This window comes from Rhineura floridana, chromosome 22 (assembly GCF_030035675.1).
Source record: "Rhineura floridana isolate rRhiFlo1 chromosome 22, rRhiFlo1.hap2, whole genome shotgun sequence".
In the NCBI taxonomy this organism is placed as follows: domain Eukaryota; kingdom Metazoa; phylum Chordata; class Lepidosauria; order Squamata; family Rhineuridae; genus Rhineura; species Rhineura floridana.
In genome coordinates this window covers 12,615,204-12,638,547 of record NC_084501.1, presented here as the reverse complement: position 1 = coordinate 12,638,547, position 23,344 = coordinate 12,615,204, and the positions used below count along the sequence as shown (strand labels likewise).

General features: G+C 48.5%; 1 protein-coding gene across 8 annotated transcripts in view; it reads right to left on the bottom strand.

Moving 5' to 3' along the window:
* Positions 1–23,344, bottom strand: part of SEMA6C (semaphorin 6C) — a 100,246-nt gene that overhangs the window by 61,332 nt on the left and 15,570 nt on the right. Inside the window, exons 2-3 of one of the 8 annotated variants that reach the window (XM_061606883.1) lie at positions 20,745–20,823; positions 19,457–19,579 (exon numbers count right to left, since the gene is read on the bottom strand). The exons of 3 other annotated variants lie outside the window; for them this stretch is intronic. The gene's annotated coding sequence lies outside the window, so the exon portion shown is untranslated. Of the gene's footprint in view, positions 1–1,127; positions 1,256–9,866; positions 9,989–19,456; positions 19,580–20,744; positions 20,824–23,344 lie in introns of those variants that run through there. 4 more of the 8 variants (XM_061606886.1, XM_061606885.1, XM_061606884.1 and 1 more) reach the window with 4 other exon arrangements.

The following is a 23,344-nucleotide window of genomic DNA, read 5'->3' as shown; positions in this document are numbered from 1 at the left end:
ACATGACCAAAGTATACAAAATTATGCTTGGTGCGGAGAAAGTGGACAGGGAGAGGGTTTTTCTAGGACTCAGGGCATGCAATGAAACTGGACGTTGGAAGACTCAGGACAGGCAAAAGAAAGGATTTCTTTATAGAGAGCATAGTTAAAATTCTGGATTTCGCTTCCAGAAGAGGCAGTGTTGGCCACCAACTTGGAGGGCTTTAAGAGAGGGTTAGACACATTCACGGAGGAGAAGGTTATCAATGGCAGCTAACCATGATGGTTATTGCTTCGCCTGCATGGTTTCGAAATGCCAGTTGCCGGGAACCGCAGGAGGGGAGAGATGCTGTGGTGCTCAGGTCCTGCTTGCAAGCTTCTCATTTGGGGCATCCAGTGGGCCACTGCGAGGACAGGATGTTGGACTAGATGGGCCCCCTTTGGCCTGACCCAGCAGCCAGGCTCTTCTGATATTCCCATGCCAGTTTAGTAGAGGACCCACTGGTCCCGCCAACCATCCGCGCTGTGGCCGCTCCACCTCTGCGCTCGACAGGCCGTTCAAAAATGCAAGATGATTAAGTGCAGCTTCGCGGAACAGCAGCCAAGCAGAGAGGGCGTCTCTCTGAGGGCCCCTCGGGGGTAATTTGTTTCAGCCTCAAATTGGCAGCAGAAGCCACTTAAAGAAGGACAACGTCTTTCAGAGACTCAGAGAGGGAACAGGGGTATTTTTTTTTTAAAAAGAGAAAATCTGCCCCCTGAGTTTAAGGCCATTAACAAGTCAGTGTGATGGAAAAGAGATGTCAGTGGGTGGCCTATTGAGGCCTACTGATGACGAACCAGATCTGGTGCCCAGGGAATGGCGTGGCAGTTGTTACTACGCTTATCAAATATCACTACTAGGCCTGAGCCGCTGACAGGCAGATGTAACCCCCCCCCGCACTTCATTTTTCTGACTTTGAGAGCCAGACTAGGACAGCCTCATTTCTGGTTGCGGACACTCATGCACCCTGTTAAGGCAGAGGAGCACGAGCTGGTAGAAAAGTTGGCAACCCTATGTTCAAGGCCCCCTGAGAAGGGGGGGAGACAAAAGTATTCCACCCCTACCAAGCCTGAAATCAGCCCTCGCTTAAACCATTTCACTTTCCTACCTGCTGAGGAGTTAAAACCTTGTCACCAGATTGATCACAAAGAGCTAACAGACTGTCACCGCTATGGAGGCGGGCGCCAAAGAATTCCTTCCTGCATTAACATTTAAGGCCTTGCGACGACACAGTCTCTGAAATTAGACAATGTAATTAAATGAAATATTATGCCAATTAAAAATCCAGAGCCCCCCACACGCCAATCTAATCCTTACCCTGGGCCATTTTCAATGTAAATTTAATATATTACTTCTCATCAACTCCACATTATATTCTGGCGCCTCCGAGCAATGATGGGCTAATTTTAGCGGCCGTTCCAGCTGTCTTGTTGGCTTCCCGGAAATCAGCCACAGCCATGCCCCCTTCTAAAATTATATAACCTTCTAGGAATATAGAATCAGCTGGCCAAACTTGGATATTGCTTTTGACGGTCCTTGAGGAACCAGTAGGAACGCCTTTCACTCTGACTGGCTCCAATCAGCAGGAAACAAGTTAGAAGACTCTTTTCAGTGGCTAACACATTCCCCTTTCATGACAATTGGCTCATAGGACACTAGAGACACAGGGACCCTGCTGGGATCTGGCTCCCAAAAAAGTAAGGGGTCTGAGACCCACCTCCCCCCAAGACCCCAGAAGACTATGCCCCTGATTTTAAAACAGAAAAGTGGTAAGTTGCTAGCCATCAATGATTTGCAGAATTCAACAGCGTTCAAGGGGCAGGCTTGTACGATTCCTAGTCCTTTGCTCACAGCTTCAGCTAAGTACCCATATAGAGCCTTTAGAGCACCTTAAAAGCAAAGAAACCGCGCACTCCCCCTGCAGTTACTCAAATATAAAATCCCCTCCAAAACAAGGATTCTAAGTGAAGGATTCAACAAGCTTCTGAGAGGGGAAAATCCCCCAGCATCGTATTTTGCTAAATTCCAATCTTGGAGCAGAATGTGCATTTCTGCCTCTGGCTCCACTCACCCGCTGGTGTGTGGCCCCTGGCAAGTTGGCCAGGAGGGAATGTGGCCCCTCCTTGCCCTACAGGTTTCATGCCAGCTATGGGCAACTCCAGTTCCCATCTGGCTGGCTGCTGTGAATTAACACCTCCCCTTATCGCTGTGGGACCTGGGGGCTTAAGGTGTGAACACACACACACACAAAACACACACACACACACAGAGGTCAAACCCATTCCAGCCAGCAGGGGGCATCAGCAACGGAATCCAACCAACAGAGCCCTCCCCACCTCTCTGGCTTTGTCCACAGGCTCCTGAGCTTTGGCGACTGTGTCGGAAATTAAACTATAAATAATTCAGGCCCCGTTACGAATATGGAACCTGGAAGCGACAGAGGAGGCCTCGGGAATCACTTATGCAGCAAGGAGAGATGGGGGTTATATGTTTGCGGGGAGGGGGGAGAGGAGTAAGTCATTCGCCTCCCCATTTTTCACTTGGAAAGAGGATGAAAAATTTGCAGCTGCACGCAGGAAAAACTCATTAAAAAAAATCCAGGGCAAGCAAAATTAAATCAGAATCCAAAAATAAGCTGCATTTCTCTTTATTAAAGAAAAAACAGTAACATAAGGAGGTTGGGGTTGGAAGGCAATGGCCATCTAGACATGCTCAGAGGCTCTGCAGGGTTGTGGAACGCAGAGAAGGAGAAGTCCTCTTGAGTGGCCCTTTAAAGAGAATAGAGAACTGACAGCTAAGCCCAGGCAGGCTCGTCATTTGTTTCTGTAGCCCTCTTGGTACGCATGGCCCTTTATATGAAGAGCCCAGAGGAATAGGTCCCTGCTCCGAGGTGGTGACAGATCTAAACGTTCCACCCAAGGGAAGGCACAGAGGAAGGGGACTAGGCAAGAGTCAACAAGGAAACAAGGTGTCATTGAGGACTAGCGAGTTGTCCCAAACGCTTTTCGGGGAAGAAAGGGGAGGGAATTCGAAGGAGGATTTCAAAGGAAGCACAATTTTGCTCACTGACACATTTTGGGATGCCGTTTCACTTAATATATACATGAGGCTGTATGCAATGTCAGTCCTACTCAGAGCAGACCCGCTAATTAATAGGCATGACTATCTTAGATGGCTTAATTTCATTGGGTCTACTCTTGAGCAGAACCAATGTCGCCTACAACCCAATTTTGCAAGCAATCTCTCTTAAGAAAAAATTCCTTTCATCTGTCGCCATTTGTATGTCATCTTCACAAAGATGTGCTGTTTTGTACACAGGTGCATGCTTCTGTACATTTTGTTGTTGTTGGAACTGCATTGCAAAAATTCAGAGAAGGGTGAATTTTGAAGAGGAGCAGGGTTTTGGTTCGCATGTGCAGGAGCGCGGAATCCTTCTCAGCCGGAGGGCCACATTCCCTTCTGGGCACCCTTCTGAAGGGCTGCATGGCAGGGGTGGGCAAGGCCAAAAGCAAATGTAGGCGGAACCATGAATCTGACTTTTATCTTTGTACAGTAAGCTAGCCTCGACACACACTCGCACGCACCCCTCTCTAACCGCCATGCAGGCAGACAGGCAAGCGGCACGATTCAGTGTGCATTTCAAATCGATCAGATCTGCACTTTCCAAAACAGTACGAGGACCAAACCAGAGCTGCCCATCACAATTCGCACTTGTTTGGAGTTTGCAACGCAGTTTGCCAACCAAACGGTGCTTACAGAAATGCATCTGTTCGGGGAGAGCACGCATAAAAATGAATATATGAGCGAAAATAACATGCAAAAAGGCATTCTATGATGAGAAACGGCTTGCAAAAATATGTACCTTACTTAAAACTGCCTACAGAAATGTGTTTATTAGGAGGCATTCACGCTGAAGTGCTGGAGAATTTTCATGACGATTTCTTTTTGGTAATCTGCAAATTGCCGCAGAAATGTGGTGGATACACTTGCTGGGAATCACAAGTGGGGGGAGAGAGCCTTGGGTGCTCAGACTTTCTTTGGGACATCTGGCTGGCCACTGTGAGAACAGTGCTTTATGTTCTATAATAATAATAATAAAAAGGCCCTCAAAATGCAGGCAAGAGCATGGCGATGGCAATGTTTATCATAGAATAGTAGAGTTGGAAGGGGCCTATAAGGCCATCCAGTCTAACCCCCTGCTCAATGCAGGAATCCAAATCAAAGCATTCCCAACAGATGGCAGTCCAGCTGCCTCTTGAATGCCTCCAGTGTTGGAAAGCCCACCACCTCCCTAGGTCATTAGTTCCACTGTAGTACCACTCTAACAGGAAGTTTTTCCTGATGCTCAGCCGAAATCTCTAGGTCGTTGGTTCCATTGTTGTGTGGCTTTATTTATTTATATCCCACCCTTCCTCCCAGCAGGAGCCCAGTTTGCTCTCTGGACGTGGCAGGGGGAACTACCCCAAAATTTCCCAAGAGGGAGTCAGGGACACTTTGCTATTTATCTAACGCCTGCACAAAACAATCGGGGCAATTGACCCAGGGCTGGAGCCAGCCTTGTAAATTTCCTTCCTCTTCAGGAAGAGACAGGCTTCCAAGAAAGCGCAGGGTGCCTCCCAAGGCCAAATGGCAGCTGCCGACGTAGTGTTTTGGCTGCAGCACCTCTACTCCCCTTCGGTTTGGCGTGTCAACATGGAGATACGTGGTCGTCGGGGCTGGGGGGCCTCTTGCGGCACACTGCCAGCCAGAGGTGGGGGCAGCAATGGAGGCAGGAAAGAGGGAGGGGAAGGGGCAAATCAAAAGGTCCCCCAAAAAGTCCACGGGTGGCCTCTGCCTCCGGAGCAAGACATTTGGCTCCCCTGACTTGCGCCTGGGCAGGAAACAGTTTGCTTCAAAAGGGATTATGGCCCAAGACTGGAAGAGGGCCGGAGATAAACGTTCCAATCAGAGACAGGCCAGAGGCAGCTTGCAAATTCCAGCTAAGATTTTTTTTAATTGACCCTGTTGAGGCCAAGTTTGAAAGACTGCAAGCATTTTTATTTTGTTTGCTGCATGACTGTATTTACATCCCACCTTTCCTTCAAGAAGCTCAACGGCGGCGTGTCTGTTTCCCCCCCACCCATTGGATTGACACAATAGTCCTGTGAGGTAGATTAGATTTCCACATGGCTACACTTTTCTGTCTTCCACCCAGGCAAGGAAGAGGCATTATCACAGTGTGGGGACACATCGCAGCCTGGCAAAAACATTCAAGGAAGGCACAGAGTAAGGCCAGCGAGGAGTGCAGCTTAGGAAGAGTGCCAAGGGCCAGATAGGGAGCTCTGGAGGGCCACCTTCAGTTTCATAACGGCATTTTTATCCTGTGCTGCAGACTCCGTCTCCTTGCAAAGGCTCCCAAAGCAACTTTCACATCTCAGCGATAAGACAGCCTTGGCCCACAGGCTGACAGTCTTAAAAAACCCTGACACATAAGGAAAGGGAGTTGGGAGCCAACTCTGGCACATTACAGAAAAGCTCTACACTCATCTGCCGAAAGCTGTATTTAACTGACTCTGAAATAATCTAGTCTTGTTTTGCGTTGCAAGCAAAGAAAACGGCAGCATAAAAGGACCAGAGAGAAAATGTAGGAAAGTGGCCCCAAAATTTTACACAGGGAGAAAAGCTGGGAAAAATCGCCACCAAATGAGCAGCGACAGCTTCAGTCCGCCAGTCCCCATCATGCAACCCTTACGTTCCGTTACTGATAGTAAAAGATGGCTTGAGCCGCCTCGCATTAACTTATTTGGCAAGGTTTCCCACACACTAAGCATGGCGCTAAGCACAAAACAGACAACAAAGCCAAGTCCATCAATCCATACAACATTTGGCTCGGTTTGAACGACTTGCTTTTCCGATCAGCTTCTCCGTGGTCTCTCAGAGGCTCCTGCGTGCCGATTCGCGCCCGAGGCCGGGGGTCACAATCTATATAGCCCTCCCCACTAGGAGACCATCGTGAACATCCTTAATCCCATTTCGATTGGTCTACAGCTACTAGCTCAAAGTCGTAGGGAAGAGTTGTCGGAGCTCAGTCGGCAAAGCATCTGCTTTAAATGCAGAAGGTCCCGAGTTCAACCGGTGACATCGCCAGGGAGGGCTGGGAATGTCTCCCGAATCTAAAACCCCAAAGAGCAACTGCCAGTCAGTGCACGCAACACTGAGCTAGATGGACCAATGGCCTGATTCGGTATAAAGCAGCATCCTATACTTCTACTGCATAAATCCTTTATTCAGAACCATGAGGACTAGAAACTTACTTGATTTTAAACCCCTCGCTCCCAGTGCCGTATCTCTGATCTGGTTCATCTGCCCCCCCCCCCAATGTGGCTACTAAAAGAGGAGATCATTGCAGATCCCCATCTTATAAGCAACTTAGGATGAGGCACAAGAACCTAAGAAATGTCCTGGGCACTGTTCTCACAGTGGCCAACCAGATGCCTCTTTGGAGAAGCCCACAAGCAGGACCTGAGTGCAACAGCAACTCTCCCCTCCTGCAGTTTCCAGAAACAGGTATTCGGAAGCATACCACCTCCAACAGGGGAGGAAGAACATAGCCAGAGTGGCTACTAGCCCGGTTCATTTCAAACATTGTGGGTGAGCAGCTAGTTGATTTTCCGGAGGTTTCCTGGACCATGGTTAGCCCGGAATAACACTTCCAGAGCCAAGTTGCTAGCTCAAAACCAGAGCACTTTGAAAGACCTCACCTGCCCACAAGGAGATGCCAAACGATTTCAAGTGCCACAGTGACCCACGTTTCTTTCTTTCTTTCTGACAAGCATGGGGAACCTTTGCAACCATGGCAAAACACTAAAAAAAACCCCACCAAACAAACTTTTTAGAAAGTGCCATGCCTGCCAGCACAAAATGGCTGCCACGCGCAGCAAAATAAAGAAGAGGCAACAGTGCTTCATAGGGGCGGAGCACTGTCACAAAAAAGCACTTAATATTATTACGCACCCTCTGCCAGAAGGTCCCAGGGCAGGTTGCCACAATAGCAAACCCAATATTAAAAACCGTTGGAAGACACCTTCACACTCCCAAAAGGTTTCATAAAGGCTGGCAGATGGGGAGTCAAAGCCCGCCCGCCCCACATCTCACGATCTTGAAAAAGAGATGGCCTGTCCGCAATCAGAATTCTTGCTCATCTGTCTCCAGCCACCCCGATTCCCAACCAGCCAGAAAGCACGCTTGGAGTACCCCCTCTCAACCTGTGCTTTCCCTGGCATCTGAGTTCAAACCCATCCCTTCTAATCAAAGAGTGCGCAGCCACACCACAGCTGCCTCTGGGGTTGTGCGGTGGAACGGGGCTTGTTCTACTGCAAAAACTTGCCACGCGCCTCCTTCACCACCGTCACTGTCTATGAGAAGGCAAGCAGCCAGATAAACTTTTGAATCAGAGACCAAAAAATGGTCTCTCTCTCTCTGTGTCTCTTTCTGCCCCTGCTAAAGCTGCCCCCATTCATCTCTAATTGCCTCTTCGATGCTGGCTATCCTGTGCAGCACATTTACCTGACATAGGATGATGGGGAAAAGGCACAATGGGACAGAATACCCTCTCCATCACCACCAGCCTGGGCCACAGATTGGGACCCCGCTGAGAACACTGTCTTCAGTAGCTGGTTCCCACAGATACGCTGCTTTTGGTTTCATTTTGGTTTCAAATTCCCCTGCTCTCTCTCCCTGAGAAAGGACAAACAGAACATCCAGGCCCAAGAGCAGTCTACCTGTGAAAGCCAGCTGGCTGGGGAACAGCTGTTAAGAACATAAGAAGAGCTTGCTGGATCAGGCCAGTGGCGCATCTAGTCCAACATCCTGTTCTCGCAGAAGCCAACCAGATGCCTTGTCGCCTTTTTATTTACTTGACAAAATTTATATCTCGCTTGACGGTGAAAGACCTCCAAGGAGTTTACCAAAAAAAACCCATTACCATTATCCATAAAAACAGTTAAAAAGACATCATTAAAAACATTCTTTTACAAAACGGTTAAAAACAACAGTATGCTAAAAAGAGTTTAAAACACATCAGCATCTATGGGTCTCAATATGGGTCTTGCCTGAACGGAAAAAGTTCTAAGCTGGCACTGCGAAAAGAGCACAGTAAATGTTCCTTCCTGGTGCCAATAGGCAGGGAGTTCCAAAATGTAGACCCCCCCATCAATGAATTTGTTTAACCCTTGTTTAAGAGAAAAACAGAAGTTAGTGAGGGACATCAGCACCCCTTAAGGATGCAAGAGTCCTGCTGTTGAACAACACCAAGAGCCCTTCTAGTCCAGCCTCCAACATTGTGCAAGGAACGCAGAGTGCTCTCGACAAGCCCACAAGCAGGGCATAAGAGCAACAGCCCCCCCATCGCTGCTGTTTTCCCCAGTCTACTGGCTTGCACAGGTAGACTGCTCCTGAACCTGGAGGCTCCATTACTACTACTACTACTACTTCATCGTCTTCGTTGTCTTTTGTCTTCTTCGTTGTCTTCGTTGTCCTTCTTCTGCTTGTTCTTGTTGTTGTTCTTGTTTCTTGTTGTTATTATTATTATTATTAAAGAGGTGGAAACTGAAAGCAAAGCAGATAAACAGCCACTTATCCACACAATATTAAAACTGCCCAGTGCCATTAAAAAACACTCACAAAAAACATCACCCAATCAATCAAGACACACAAAATCTGGTCCCAGGGGAACCCCGATCATTCTGTTCTCGCCACTGAAGTCCAGCCCTAACGCTTTTCTGGCTTTCAAGATTTTTGCCAGGCACTGCCCGGATCCCTTCTGCTCACCCCCACTGCTGTTCAGAATGCAAACACGTCCCATTTCCCTTCCTCTCCGAAACATCAAGTTGCTTGAAGATGCAGAACTGGAGTTTACCCTTCTGCACACACGCATCCCTAGCTCATCATTGTGTTTTTTTTTTAATTAACAATAATTATAAATGAACGCAAAGCACGTTATTCATGAAAGACCAGGACCCCAGAGCTGGAAGCTCTCCACGAACGGCTCAGAGGAAGGGAGAGCTAGTAAGCGGGAGACAAAGGGATTCGCAGCCTCTGCCGGGATCACAACGCTCACGCAGGCAACCCACTTGCTTTTAATCCCTTCCCCATGACCCGCAACAGCCTGTATGGAACTGGCAGGATTATGGCTCATCTCCACACCCCAAGGAGAGCTCTGTGGTGTCCCTGGCAATCCTGCCAGTGAGCAGCACCAAAGGAAAGGAGGAAAACCGTAACCTTTTTTTTTTTAGAGGTACCACCACCAACTTGCATGCATTTGTTAGCACTTGAACCTGCAAAAGTATCACTTGCAAAAAATATCAGGGTCTCTCTCTATAATGCAGTGTTGATGTACGTGATTTTTAAAAAAACAAAACAAAAACACAGCAACACAATAAAAGCACCACTTATCCGTAGCTCAGCGGGCAGAGCACCTGCTTGGCATGTAGAAGGAACCTTCTGCATGCCAAGCAGCTGCTGTGCCACTGAGCTACAGGCTGCCTTCCCCTAAAAATAAAGTAAGATTCTAGTCCGCATCATTCTGAAGAAAAGGCTGGTTGAAATGGGAACAGAGAAAGCTGCCTTATACAGAGTGAGATTTTGTGTGGACATCACTGCCTCACACAGGCCCCAGATAATCAATGGTCCATCTTAGGGTGGGAGAAAGTTCCAAATAAAGGAAACTGTAAATGATCAACTCTTCCTCTCAAGAATCATGAGATGGCAGATTCTGTAGCGGGGTTAAAAAAAAGAGCATGCAAACAAGGTCATTTATTCATTTTTTCTCCCTCCCTTTCCAGAGAACTCCTCGCACTCCGCTCCTTACCTCCTGCAGATCTTGTGACCAAAATAAGATTAAGGATGTTGGAAACGGCACCACATTCTCTCTGGGGGCAGACAGAAAGAGCTGGAGGTTCTCTGCTTCTGCTTTTGGAGTGGAGCGCGACGCTGTTCAAGACACACACACAGACATGCTTCTGCCAAAGCAAACCATCGGCTGGCTCAGAGCAGATGACTCTCTGCCTAGCAGAGGATCCCGAAAGCCTTTCGGAGCTGCTACCAGAAACAGCAACTGTGGCCTAACAGTTAGAGTGTCAGACTTGGACCTGGGAGACCAGGGTTCAAACCCCCACTCAGCCCTGAAGCTCACTGGGAGACCTTGGGCCAGTCACAGGGTTGCTGTGAGGATAATATGGAGATTCATGCATGCCACCTTGAGCTCCTTGGGATAAAAATGGGATAAAAATGCAATAATAAAAGTTAAATTAAATTAAAGTAAATTAAAGCTCCTTTCATTGAGATCAGCCCCAAGATGTTACACCTGCAAAATGGGGTGGGTGGTGGCTTTAATGGCAGGGGTGTAGTCATCTGGGGTCTCAGGGGGTCTTAGACTCCGTACTTTTTTGGGGAGCAGGGTCCCTATGTCTCCAGCATCCTATGAACCAATCAGCATGAAAGAGACATATGTTAGCCACTGATAAGAGTCTTCTAACACTGCTGATTGGAGCCAGTCAGAGTGAAAGGAGATGAGTCAGCCACTGAGAAGACTCTATCTGTCTGTCTGTCTATTTATTAGATTTATATCCCGCCCTTCCTCCCAGTAGGCGCCCAGGGCGGCAAACACACTTTAAAGCATCATAAAAACAGACTTTAAAATATATTAAAAACAAAACATCTTTAAAAACAAATAAAGAAAGAAAGTTCTACTGTTATACGAGAGGGAGAAAATCTTCTCTCTGTTCACTTTCTCCATGCCATGTGTAATTTTATGCACTTCTATCATGTCGCCAGTGTGGTGTAGTGGTTAAGGGGTTGGACTACGACCTGGGAGACCAGGGTTTGAATCCCCACACAGCCAGGAAGCTCACTGGGTGACCTTGGGCCAGTCACTGCCTCTCAGCCTCAGAGGAAGGCAATGGGAACCCCCCTCTGAATACCACTTACCATGAAAACCCTATTCGTAGGGTCTCCATAAGTCGGAATTGACTTGAAGGCAGTCCATTTCCATTATCATGTCGCCTCTTACTCACCTTTTCCCTAAACTAAAAAGCTCCCAGTGGTGCAACCTTTCCTCGTAGGGGAGTCACTCCACCCCCTTGATCATCTTGGTTGCCCTTTTCTGATGGGGAGGGGGGAGTACTGGCAGCAACCTCTGGCTTTTGGGCGGCTGGAATGTCGCCTGGGGTACTAAGGCAAGAGTCACATCCATCGCCCCACCCATGCTGGCCCCAAAGGTTGCTTATGAGGGCAACGGGCCCCTTGTGCTGGAAAAAGTTCCCCACCCCTGGGCTTGGGCAACAGAACAGAAAGAGAGGGTCTGTTTTCGGTCAGGACACCCTTTTAACCATCCATTAATTCGGGGTGGGGGGAGTGTTGGAAGAAGGATTTCTGTAGTAGTCCGGAACACCTTCCTGCTAGCCAAATGGAAGCTGCATTTATGTACCCCCAGTCTGTGGATGGTGAGAGACAGAGAGAATATGAATGGACGTTGAGATTCTCCTTCACACATTTTGGATTGTGTCTGTGTGTCTGTCAGTGGGGCTGTGCAATCCACTCCAGGTTTTAATCTGAACTTCCAAGGAGCTTTTGGGCAGCTCCTTGAAAATTCAGACTAAAACCTGGAGCGGATTGCGCTGCCCCACTGACACGGAGCCACCAGCTGCCTGCGCTTTCCGGTAGCAACCCAGAAGCATCTCTTTGCCAGCAGAAGGGAAGCTGGATTTACCAGGAACTCCTCCTTGTGCCTTTCACAGCAAGGAAAACAACAAAGGTAAGACGTCAGTGTCACTGCCCACCACCGTTAACACCGCCTCACCATGCAGCATCCATTCCTTCCCTGCCTTTGTTCTGGTGGCTGTGAGCAGATTTTTTGTATGCTGTTTCTGCTTCTGACCTCCAGGAACAATTCTTAAAACAAGGCCTTAGTTCGCAAAGCAGCAAAAACAACCCAACATTTCTCCACGGTCAACATTTGCCTTCAAACCTTTTCACCTCAGCGCAAAAACAATGCAAGATTTTTTTTTTTTTAAATCAAAGTTGCATCAATCCAAATTATAGACCTCGTAAGACAATGAGGGGATGGAGAGAGAGGGAACGCCGGGGGGATTCAAGGAGAATGTATGGGTTGCATCCAGCTACTCCTGCTCAGAGTAGACCTATTAAAATCAATGGTCATGACTAGCTTAGGTCCATTGATGTCAGTGAGTCTATTCTGAGTAGGGCTTAGTTGGATATAACTGTGACTTTCTAGGGCGGAGGTGAGGGTCATGTGGGCCCCTTAAGATTTTAATTTATTTATTACATTTATATCCCACCCTTCCTCCTCAAGCAGCCTGGGGTGGCAAACACAAACCAAACAATTTAACAAGAAAAAGCTTACTAAAAACAGTGAAAAACATCCCAAAACAATCGTTCCAATTAAAAACGCTTCTAAAACGCAGCTAAAAACAAAGTTAAAAGCATTCTTCCATCCAGTAGTCTCCAGATTGCAAGGACCAATCCCCTGCAGCCGTCAAGCGCCTGGGTCAACAGGAATGCTTTTAAATTCCTCCTGAAAGTCAGTATTGAGGGAGACAAACACACCTTGCTGGGGAGAGCCTTACTCAAATGGGGAGCCACTGCTGGAAAGGCCCTGCATGCCAACCAGGCAGCGGCGTACTCCAGATGTTGCTAGACTACAAGGCCCATCGTCCCTGACCCACCTCTGGAGGCTGACAAGTCTCCCATCCCTGTTCTGAAGGGGCCTGGGCACGTCTTACCATTCTTCTGAACCTTCATCGGCCCCCAGAGTCCTGGTCGCACACGCACTCGACCGCAGTTGCAAGCTTTATGTTGCCTTAAACAGACTCCACAAATTCATCAGCCTTTCTCCTAATAATCACATTACTCTCTGGAATTTTGCCTAATATATTTTCTTTTTTGCAAGCAGTTTCCCTGAATACAACACATTTTTGATATGCTATTTTCACAAGCGTACGTTGGCACTTTGCACACTTTCCCCCTCCTCTGTACGCACCCGTTTTTGGCTGAAGGACCACGTTGCAACATCTGGAGAAACATGAATTTCAAAGGAGAGCTGCGTCTTGGTTCTCCTGTTGTTGCTGAAAAATGGGAATTTGGCAGACTTGCCTTAAAACGCAAAGCGCACCCAATCCCCCCCCCAAATCCTCACTGCTTGGCCCGCAGCAGAGGTGAACTGTGAACTGTGGCCTTCCCAATTTGCACCTCAGTTTCTTACTGACTCCCATAATGATGTCCAGGCTCTCAGGGAGTCTTAGTCCCCTTACTTTTTGGTCCCTCTTTCCAGCATCCTACAAACCAGTCAACATGAAAGAGGAGTGTGTTAACCACTGAGAAGAATCTTCTAACATGCTTCCTTGTCTTTTCCTGCTGATTGGAGCCAGAGTTAAAGGAGGTGAGTCAGTCACTGAGAAGACTCTTCTCAGTAGCTAACACTCCCCTTTCATGCTTATTGGCTCAATTGTGAGAGAAGGTATTAACAAGGATCTCATCCTCAAGCTAGCAGGGAAAAGGGGGAGGGGGTATGGCTGTGACGATCATGAAGGGACCCTGTAGTTCTGAATTTGCCCCTACACTACTGTTGCCAGCACAGAGAGGGCTCCAGCAAGAGGGGGCCAGGAAATCTTCCCTCCCTTTCTCGCCGAGTAGCCTCTCTTCCAGGGGGAAAACGCAACAGCTGCAGAAATTGCAACCGCTTGCAGCCAGGCTCTCCCCACCGCAACGACTTTTCGCCCCAGCCACAGTGGCACCAAAACCTCGCCCCAAAAAAGGCCCCACAGGCTCTGTAAACAAAAGGCCCGGGAGGATCTCAAATGGATTTCTACTACCCAAAGCCAAGAGGGGTGAAAAAGGAGGGGTTTTTTTGCGGGGAGGAGGGGGAGAAGAGAGAGAGGGAGATAAACCCTGAAGAGCAATTGTGGACGGAAGCCAATCTGATTTCTCGACAAGACAGCCTTCTTTGGGAGAGAACGGCCTCGCCGGTACAGAAAATAAACAGCTCTGTTTATGGGGTATTTAAAAGAGAGAGAGAGAGAGAGGGAGAGAGAGAGAAAGGTTTCAGAGCCGTCATTGGGGTCATGCAGGATCCTGCCCAGTTCCCTCGGATATGGGGGTGAAATAGTAATTTCCCTGCAGATTTGAGGATTTTGGGGTTTTCCACCAAAAGCTCCCCCGGCCCCAACAATACACACACAACAAAAGCAAAATGGCAGATTTGGGTACCGTTAATGGATGCAACCAAGGGTCGCAACTCAACCGGAAAGCCCCACAGATGTGCCCGTGGGAACAGAGGCTGCTGCTTTCTACCACCTAAGACCATTGGTCCATCTGGCTCAGTATCATCAACACTGGCTGGCAGAAGCTCTGCAGGGTTTCAAGTGGGAGTTTTCCCCAGTCTGGAAACATCAGGAGATTGAACCTAGGACCTTTGGCATACAATACAGAAGCTCTTCCACTGAGCTAGGCCTTCCCCTAGAAATAAAGTAAGTTTCCAGTCCTCATGGTTCTGAATAAAGAGCCAATATAAAGAGGCATACAGGGGGCTGCCTTATACTGAGTCAGACCTTTGGTCCATCTAGCTCACTATTGTCTACACTGACTGGCAGCGGCTCTCCGGGGCTTCAGGCAGCAGTTTCTCCCAGCTGTACCTGGAGATGCCAGGATTTGAACCCAGACCTTCTACATGCAAAGGGGGCACTCTGCCACTGAGCTATGGCCTTTCCCCATGCCAGAGATAAAAGTTTCACCTAGTCCTGATGTGCTAGATTACTACATGCAGGGAGGAGTTTTAAAAATAGAAAGCACCCCCCCAAAAAAAATCAGTGCCACTTGCAATCCACAAAGGTATACACAGCCCAGAATCCAATCCCTTCCAACCACACCTTCGGCCTGCGCCATACACAGATCGGCCTGCACCAGCCACAACACAGCCGCCTTCAGCAACCGCATTGATTAATCTGTTGGCCTGCCTGCTTGACAAATGGCGTCTCTCTCTTCCTGCCAACGGGCGAGGCCAAAGCAGGGACTCAGGCGATGGTGATTAATATACCGACAGGCGCTAATTTGATTCCGTTTGATCAGGGCAGCAGTCCAAGAGCATCCATAGCCCACCAGACCCATCCCTTCCCCGCTGGCAGACATGAAAACACAGCAGGTAGAGAGGACTGGGTCATATCTGGGCTTTTAAATCCCAAACCTGTTGCTTCGAAGCGCTACAGTCGGCTCCAGACACACCAAATGACATCAAAAGCTGGTTTTCACCAAGTCGGAAGATTGCTCCACCTAGCTCTGTATTTTTTTACACAGCAGATGTTAGGGACATCTGGGCGTTGAGTGGTGCCCCTTATCCGGTGCAGATCACACCAGCGCTAAGCAGTGGTAACTGGCGGCTCCATGTCAGTGGGGCAGTAGAATCTACTCTGGGTTTTAGTCTGAGCTCTCAAGGAGCTGTCCAAGGTGCTTCAGCCACCAGCCCGACATGGAGCACATCAGCTGCCACTGGCGATAAGGAATCTTCACTGGCGGCTAGTTAACCACCAAACCAGTTTTAAGGTCCTGCTACTTACATATAGGACTGGGGAGGGCAGCTATGAGAGAACCAGAAAAGGTCCTTCAATGCAAAGATGGATCACTGAACAGTAAAGTCAGGATCATTCAGACCGTGGTATTCCCGATCTCTATGTACAGATGTGAAAGTTGGACAGTGAAAAAGGCAGATAAGAGAAAAATCATTTGAAATGTGGTGTTGGAGTAGAGCTTTGCAGATACCATGGACTGCGAAAAAGACAAACAATTGGGTGTTACAACAAATTAAACCAGAACTATCATTAGAAGCTAAAATGATGAAACTGAGGTTATCCTACTTTGGACACATCATGAGAAGACACAATTCACTAGAAAAGACAATAATGCTGGGGGAAAGAGAAGGGAGTAGAAAAAGAGGAAGGCCAAACAAGAGATGGCTTGATTCCATAAAGGAAGCCACAGACCTGAACTTACAAGATCTGAACAGGGTGGTTCATGACAGATGCCATTGGAGGTAGCTGATTCATAGGGTCGCCATAAGTTGTAATGGACTTGAAGGCATATAACAACAACAAACTTACATATAAATCCGTAAAGGCCAGTGGGCCAGGTTACCTGAAATATCGCCTTCCCCTCATTGCTGGATAAGAGCATGAAGGTTGTAAAATGGAACCCAGCTAGTTCTGCGACAGCCTGATGATTACTGGCTCATGGGAACGCAGAGACAGGCTCTTTCACTGGTGGCCCCAGCACTGAAGACTCTTTGCTGACCTACGAGCATCCCACTGGCTCATGCAGACAAGCATTCCCTGATCTTCAATTGTTCCCTCCTGCTGTAATTGTTTTAACTGCTGTTCCAATTCTCTCAGTTGTTGTGCTGTTTCGACAGGCATGTTGCATTGCACATTTCAGTCGCGAGTGCTCATTTTAATATTCTGATGAAATGGCGTTATTGCGCATTTTAACTATGTCAAGTTTTCTGTAACAGGCTTTATGCTCGTCAACGGCTTAGAAGCCATCTTGCAATTAAGTGGAACAGCACCTGGGGCTTTCTGCATGCCAAGCAGATGTTCTGCCACTAGACAGCCATTCCCAAGTAGGGATATAGGATGCTGCCCTACACTGAGTCAGCCCATTGGTCCATCCAGCTCAATATTGTCTGCACTGACTGGCAGCAGTGTAAAACACATGCTCTGAGTGATGGCCTTTTGGGGACAGAAAAAGAGATCTTCTGATGTTCAGAGTAAGTCGACAGCTCTGTGCAATGCAGCCTCAGGCCTGCAACTGCACAACAGCTGGGACTGTGGTCCCTTGAACCCTGAAGCAGCTCCACCATGGGCTGTTGCCACAAGCCAGTGCTGAGGCAACTTGTTCTCTTTTGCTCCCAAGCTGTACTGCTGCTGTCCGTGGTCCTGAAACTCTCACCCTTGAACTCTGACCCAGCACTGTTGGCCCTGTCCAGGGTCCTGACATTGCTCCAGCATGAAGCCTGCTTTCTTCAACCCCCTTGGGCTGTTGTCTTCTCGAGGCAACCGAGACTGCCATGGATCAGAGGGGGCACCTTCAGCAGCTGTGGGGTGGACCAAGAGGCAAACCATTTGATGGCTCTGTAGGAAGCCGTCTTACACTGGGCCATGCCATGGGTAACTTCATGCAAATAAATACATTGGTTGCCAGTTCATTTCCAGGCCCAATTCATGGTGCTTGCACTAGCTTTTAAAGCCCTAGATGACATAGGTCCCAAAGTTCTGAAAGGCCACCCCTTCTCTACAGACTCTGTCGAGATCAGCAGAGGGGACCCTTTTGGTAGTTCCACCGCCCTCAGAAGCTAGTGAAGTGGTGGTCCAGGGGAGGGCATTCTCTGTGGTGGCCCCTAAGTTGTGGAACTCCCTCTCCATGGAGGTGCATCTGGCAACTTTGCGGTACAGTTTTAGGTGAATGCTGGCCTTTGATACCTGAGACATATATTTTAGGACCTGGCCTACTTTTGGTGCGATGTGATTTTGAGGTTATTTAAATTGTTTTAATTATGCGGTTTACAGTTGTTGTAACTCACCGTGAAACCACAGCGGCCAGCTAGATGACCCAAAGGGAAGCGCCCAAACCAGCCCAAGCTCAACAGAAATGTTTGTTTCCAGCAAGTGGCATTCAGAAGCAGACCATCTCCAACTATGGAGGCAGAGCATTGATAGCATATTCGGTGAACTTGGCCACTAGCTGGCCACTGTGAGAACCGAATGCTGGCCTAGATGGGCCCCCTTTGGCTTGATCCAGCTGCTGCAAGGCTCTTCTGATGTTCTTATGGAACCTCCAGGTCCGGAGGCAGTCTATCTTGATTCCAAGGTTCTTAGGGTCATTCGACCACTGTGAGAACTGGATGCTGGACTAGATGGGCCTCCTTTGGCCTGAACCGGCAGCTGGGCTCTTGCGATATTCTTAAGCTGACACATAACAAACGTATGGAAGAGGCTATCAACGGCTACAGTGGTGGCTGGTGCCTATTAGGGCTGGAGGGGCAGAAGTCAGGGAGACTAGCAATAGGTGAAGCCAGAGGCCAATGTGAGGCAGAGCCTCCTCTCCCCCCCACTGGTTGTAAATAAGAATGCACACAGTTGGGAACTGGCTGAAGGCAGACTGTGGGAAGTGTCCCATTCACCCGAAAAGATCAGCCTCTGCTGAAAGGCTACTAGCTGCAAAGTCCATGTTCTTCCGCCACTATTGGAGACATCATGCTTCTGAAGACCAGTTACTGGGGAATTCCTGTTGCATTCAGGCCCTGGCTTGTGGGCTTCCTGTTGGGGCATCAAGTTGGTCACTGTGAGAACAGGACGCTGGACTAGATGGGTCCCTTTTGGCCTGACAAGGCGGCAGGGCCCTTCGGATGTTCCTAAGGCAGCATGCAGCAAACGGGAATGTACAAACAAGGTGCCTTGGAGTGTTTGCAATGGTGAGAGTCGAGGGCGCACCCAAATCACTTCCCTATGTCCCAAAAGTCACAGAATTCTCCCAAGGAGATGAAACACAGATAGCGGCCCTGGTTGTTGCGTCTAGGCTTGCTACACACACACACAAGACACTGCATAGCTCTCTTTATCTATTGCACAAGGCTGAGTAGTTTAATAACAGGAGCTGTTCCAAGAAGGTTAAGGACCGTGTGTCTGTAACCTGCCATCAGGGCTGCCTGGTTTTTCTGGCATCCGTACAACTGACCTTTCACATCCTTTCATTTTGAAAAGCAGGGACTAACAGCCTGTAACCACCCACTATACACGAGGCAAAAAGCGCTCTCTCTGCCTCCCAGTCCATCATCCTTACCCACTCCCACCCACCCCCAACACGGCATAAATTTGGAAGCCCTGGTGTCCTTTGAGCCAGCAAGAGCAGCCCCACGTGTGCCTCCATCTTTGCCAAAATAAAGTTTGCAAAGCATCGGAGATCCACTTGAGGAACTCTGGGACGAGGTGGCAGAGGAACAAGGCAGAATGAAGATAAAGCATTTCAAGAAAGGGCACTTCCAACCAAACCTTTTATTTATATATATATATATATATATAAATTCCAGTCGCAACATCCTGTGTGGTCAAGGAAATCCTCATTTTTTCACTACAGAAGAACTGGGGTGTTGCATCTCGCAAGTTCATTAGTAGCAAAGGCCAACTGCAAAGACGATTGTGGGGTGAGTTTGGCAGTTTAAAAGTTTTTAGCTTTGGTTATTGGAGGCAAAAGGCTAAATGTGATCACTCTCTAGGCACTGGAAAAAATCTCCCAATGAAAATCCCCCGGTGCAAATGACGCTAATATGCATTGGGATATTTTCCACTTCCAACTCTTTCTGGAAAACACACATTGCTGCACAAAGGACTAGAAACTTACCCCGGTCACGCAGTGGGTCCACATCAATATAATTCCTGTTGTCATGGGCCAGCTGGAGGCCAGTCATAGCAGGGTTGAATTGTTGTTGTTGTTGTTTTTAAAAAAAACAACCATCCAAATTATCTGAAAATGGAAATGGACTATCTTCAAGTTGATCCCTACGAATAGGGTTTTTGTGGTAAGCGGTATTCAGAGGTGGTTTCCCATTGCCTTCCTCTGAGGCTGAAAGGCAGTGACTGTCCCAAGGTCACCCAGTGAGCTTCATGGCTGTGTGGGGATTCGAACTCTGGTCTCCCAGGGTGTAGTCCAACACTAACCACTACGCCACACTGGCTCTCTCCAAGTTATCTAGAAATGGAGAAATTGGAGGCCCCAAATTCCCCAGCCAGCTCATTTCCTTGCAGCAACAGGCACACACTCTCATTGCTAAAGGAACTGCAGCCTTCTGCCACCTTTGTCCGTGCAACACCCCCCCACACACACACACACAGCCCTTTCCAAGAAAGAAAAAGAATGCATCTAAACGGCTTTAGCTGGTTTCCTTGCTCAGGGCTGGGTATAAATCACACCCGGACAGATGTCAGATATCATTGGCTTTACAATTCAACCTCTTCTCTGGCTCAGACCAGGGTGAGGAAGGGAGAATTAGAAAGGAGTGGAGGGGTTGGGGGGGGCGTCCTGTCCTGCCCACTCTCTAACACCAGCAACAGCAGGAAGGTCAACGGGAGCTTCAGATATGGAACTGGATCTGACCATGCTCTTTTATATGGGAGGGGGTTGGCCCAGTACACATATTGGAACATATTGACTCAGGATCTTGGTGCATCTAGCTCAGTACTGTCTACACTGACCGGCAGCCGCTCTCCAGGGTTTCAGGCAGGGGTCTCTCCCAGCCCTACCTGGTGATGCTGGAGCTTGAACCCGGGACCTTCTGCGTGCCAAGCAGACCTTTTCTTTCTGTCTTAAAACCAACAAACACATTATTCCCCCCACCCAGTCCAAAAATGAGGTTTAGAGAAGGTCCTTCACTAAAGGATAAAAGAGATATTTCCTTAAAATTACAGCGATCCAGCCTGAAGCCATAACAAGAAACACATTCAATCATTTGTTGCATTTATACCCTGCCTTCCTTTCACCATGGAACCCAAGGCAAGATACATATGGCTCCCAGGCGGTCTCCCATCCAGGCACTGACCAGACCTGACCCTGCTTAGCTTCAGCAAGGTGGTGGCCTCATGAGTCTTCAGACCATACCCTGGGACCCACATATACAGACATGCTAACTGACCTGTTGGACATCTGCCTTCTATCTTTTATCTTCTTTTTGAAGTTCAAATCTCTATCCACCAAGGCACGCTAGTGAAGCCCTGGGGGGGGAGAACAGAAAAATAGGGAGGACTGTTTTCCCCCCAAATAATTATGTTTCCCTCCCCCCAGGAAAAAAATTAAAAAAGGGGAAATGCTCTCTTTTCTGGCTCCCCCCCCCCAGGCTTTTACATCTCTACATCTACATCTCTACATGTATGCTCTCGCACTTTTCACAAATGGGCACAAATGGGCACATGTTATCTCAACTTTTAACACCCTCTTAACACCCAGGCATGGAGGGAATGGTCTAGGTAGGGACCAGCCCCGAGGGCCAGACAGAAAGGCCTGGAGGGCTGCAGTCGACCCTCCCAAGCTCAAATGTCTCTGCCCCAGCTCAGAAAGTTTCCCCGGTGCAAATCCTTCCAGAAAGCCCACGTCCCTAGTTTCATAGCTCAGCAGCCAAGCACCATGCATGGAGAAGGTCCCCACGTTACTCTCCAGTTTAAAAGGTTTCACATAGCAGGTGACCGGGGGGGGGGATCCTGGAGAGGCTGCTGCCAGTCAGAGTAGACAAAAGGGGGAGTCAGGTGCCAGCTCAGCATGATCAGGGAGGATACATTCCACCCGCTTTGCAAGAGGTCATGAACCAGAGGAAGCCACCCCCTCTCCCCTCTTCTTGCATTCGGGCAAACGTCAAGGATGGGAAACTGGCACAGGGTTAATTACACATCGCTATCCCCCCCCCCAAATAACAACAACAGCCAGGAAATGCATTGCCAAAATGAAAAAGACAAAAGGGGCCTATTTCCACAAAGCGTGGCATGGGCTAATTTATATGCACAGATGCAAATTTAGAAATAATCACTGTAATTTCCCTGGATAGACAATACGTCTCACTACGGGGAGGAAGACGGCAGCCGGGTGACCGGAGTGGTCCTGCTCAGTTTGCGGCGCAGGTGCTGCCCACCGTGGTGGGCAGTGCCAAGACGCCCTCCCCGCCCCCAGGAACAGCCTCCCTCCTTGGGATTCTCAAGCCTGAAACAGGCCTTGGACACGACCAGACAGAAGGAAAGGCCTGTAGAGCATCTGCCTTGCATGCAGAAGGTCCCAAGCTCAGTCCCTGGCAAACTCCACACAAAGCAGCTTCCGACGTTCTTGTCCGAGCCAGCCCATTGTTGAGAACCATGAGGACTGGAACCTTGCTTTACTTTTAGGGAAAGGGCTGTAGCTCAGTGGCAGAGGACCTGCGTTGCAGGCGGAAGGTCCCAGGTTCAGTCCACAAGGGTGTCTCCAGGGAGGGCTGGGAATTGTCCCCCAATTTGAAACCCTAGTGCCGCTGCCAGTCAGTGTAGGAAATACTGAGCTAGGTGGGCCATCGGTCTGATTCAGGAAAAGGCAGCTTCCCAATGTTCCTATGACTGTCCTCTCAAACAGTCCTACAAAGAAGACTGCCCCCAGGAGCAGGGGGGGGCAATGTATCCCAAGCAAAGTGACAATTTATGCATTCCCCCACCCACCCCAAAATGGATGAAAAAAGGGCATTGATTTGCATTTATATTTATACATGCAAATTAATGCGCAGAAGATGAAAATGACAAAGTAACTCCTGTCATTCGAACGGAAGTGCAGCATGCAGCGGGGAGGATCGGCTGTCCAGCCGCTAACCACGGATGGGCGACTTCAAGGGCTCCCTTGGGCAGAGTTCCTTCTTGGGATTTGTGACCTTTAAACCAGACCTGGCTAAGGCAGACCTTCCAAGAGAGGACTGTAAACAAGGACACATGCCAGGTGCTCACTGCGGATGAACAACCTCAAGGCCCCTGCAGCCTCCCTGCTCAAGATCCTCGATCTTTAAACACAAGACAGGACTGCCGTTCAAACAGAGCAGGTGTCGGGAACCTTGTGCCTCCCCCAGATGTTACTGAACTACAGTTCTCATCAGCCCCAGCAAGCAGGGGGGATGGGAGTTGTAGTCCAGCAACATCTGGAAGGCAAAATGATCCCCACATCTGAGACGGAGGTTGCTTTCAAATACAGAACTGCCCTTCAAAGAGAGGTCCAACTCTTGCATTTAAGAGTAGTTCTACACAAAGGTTACGAAACAAGGGAGGCATTTGGTTTGAGTTCGCATTTAAAGGAGAACCTATCTAATTTGCACATGCCCATACAGGAGACAAACCAAAACACAGCCACCCTTGGAGATTCACATCTCTCTGAATTTTGCAATGCAGTTCTGTGACTCTGCCCTTTTCATGTGATTTTACGATGAGCACTTTTAGTTAATAACATTCTTTTATCTTCTATTTTCAATTTTTCATATTGGAGGCTTTTTAAAAAAAATGTAAGTTGCTTTGACCGACACAAAACAAATTGTAGTAAGTGACAAATACATATTTAACAATAATTATGATTTTCCAGTGTGTATATTAGGTTAAAGTGCGCGTACAAATGCACATATTCATGAAGACCAGCTGCACCAATGCATTATTTCAGGGGAAACTGCATTGCAAAAACGTGCATGCGAGGCAACTGCTTACAAACTGCTCCAATCGGGCAGACTCCAATTTGCACTACAATGCA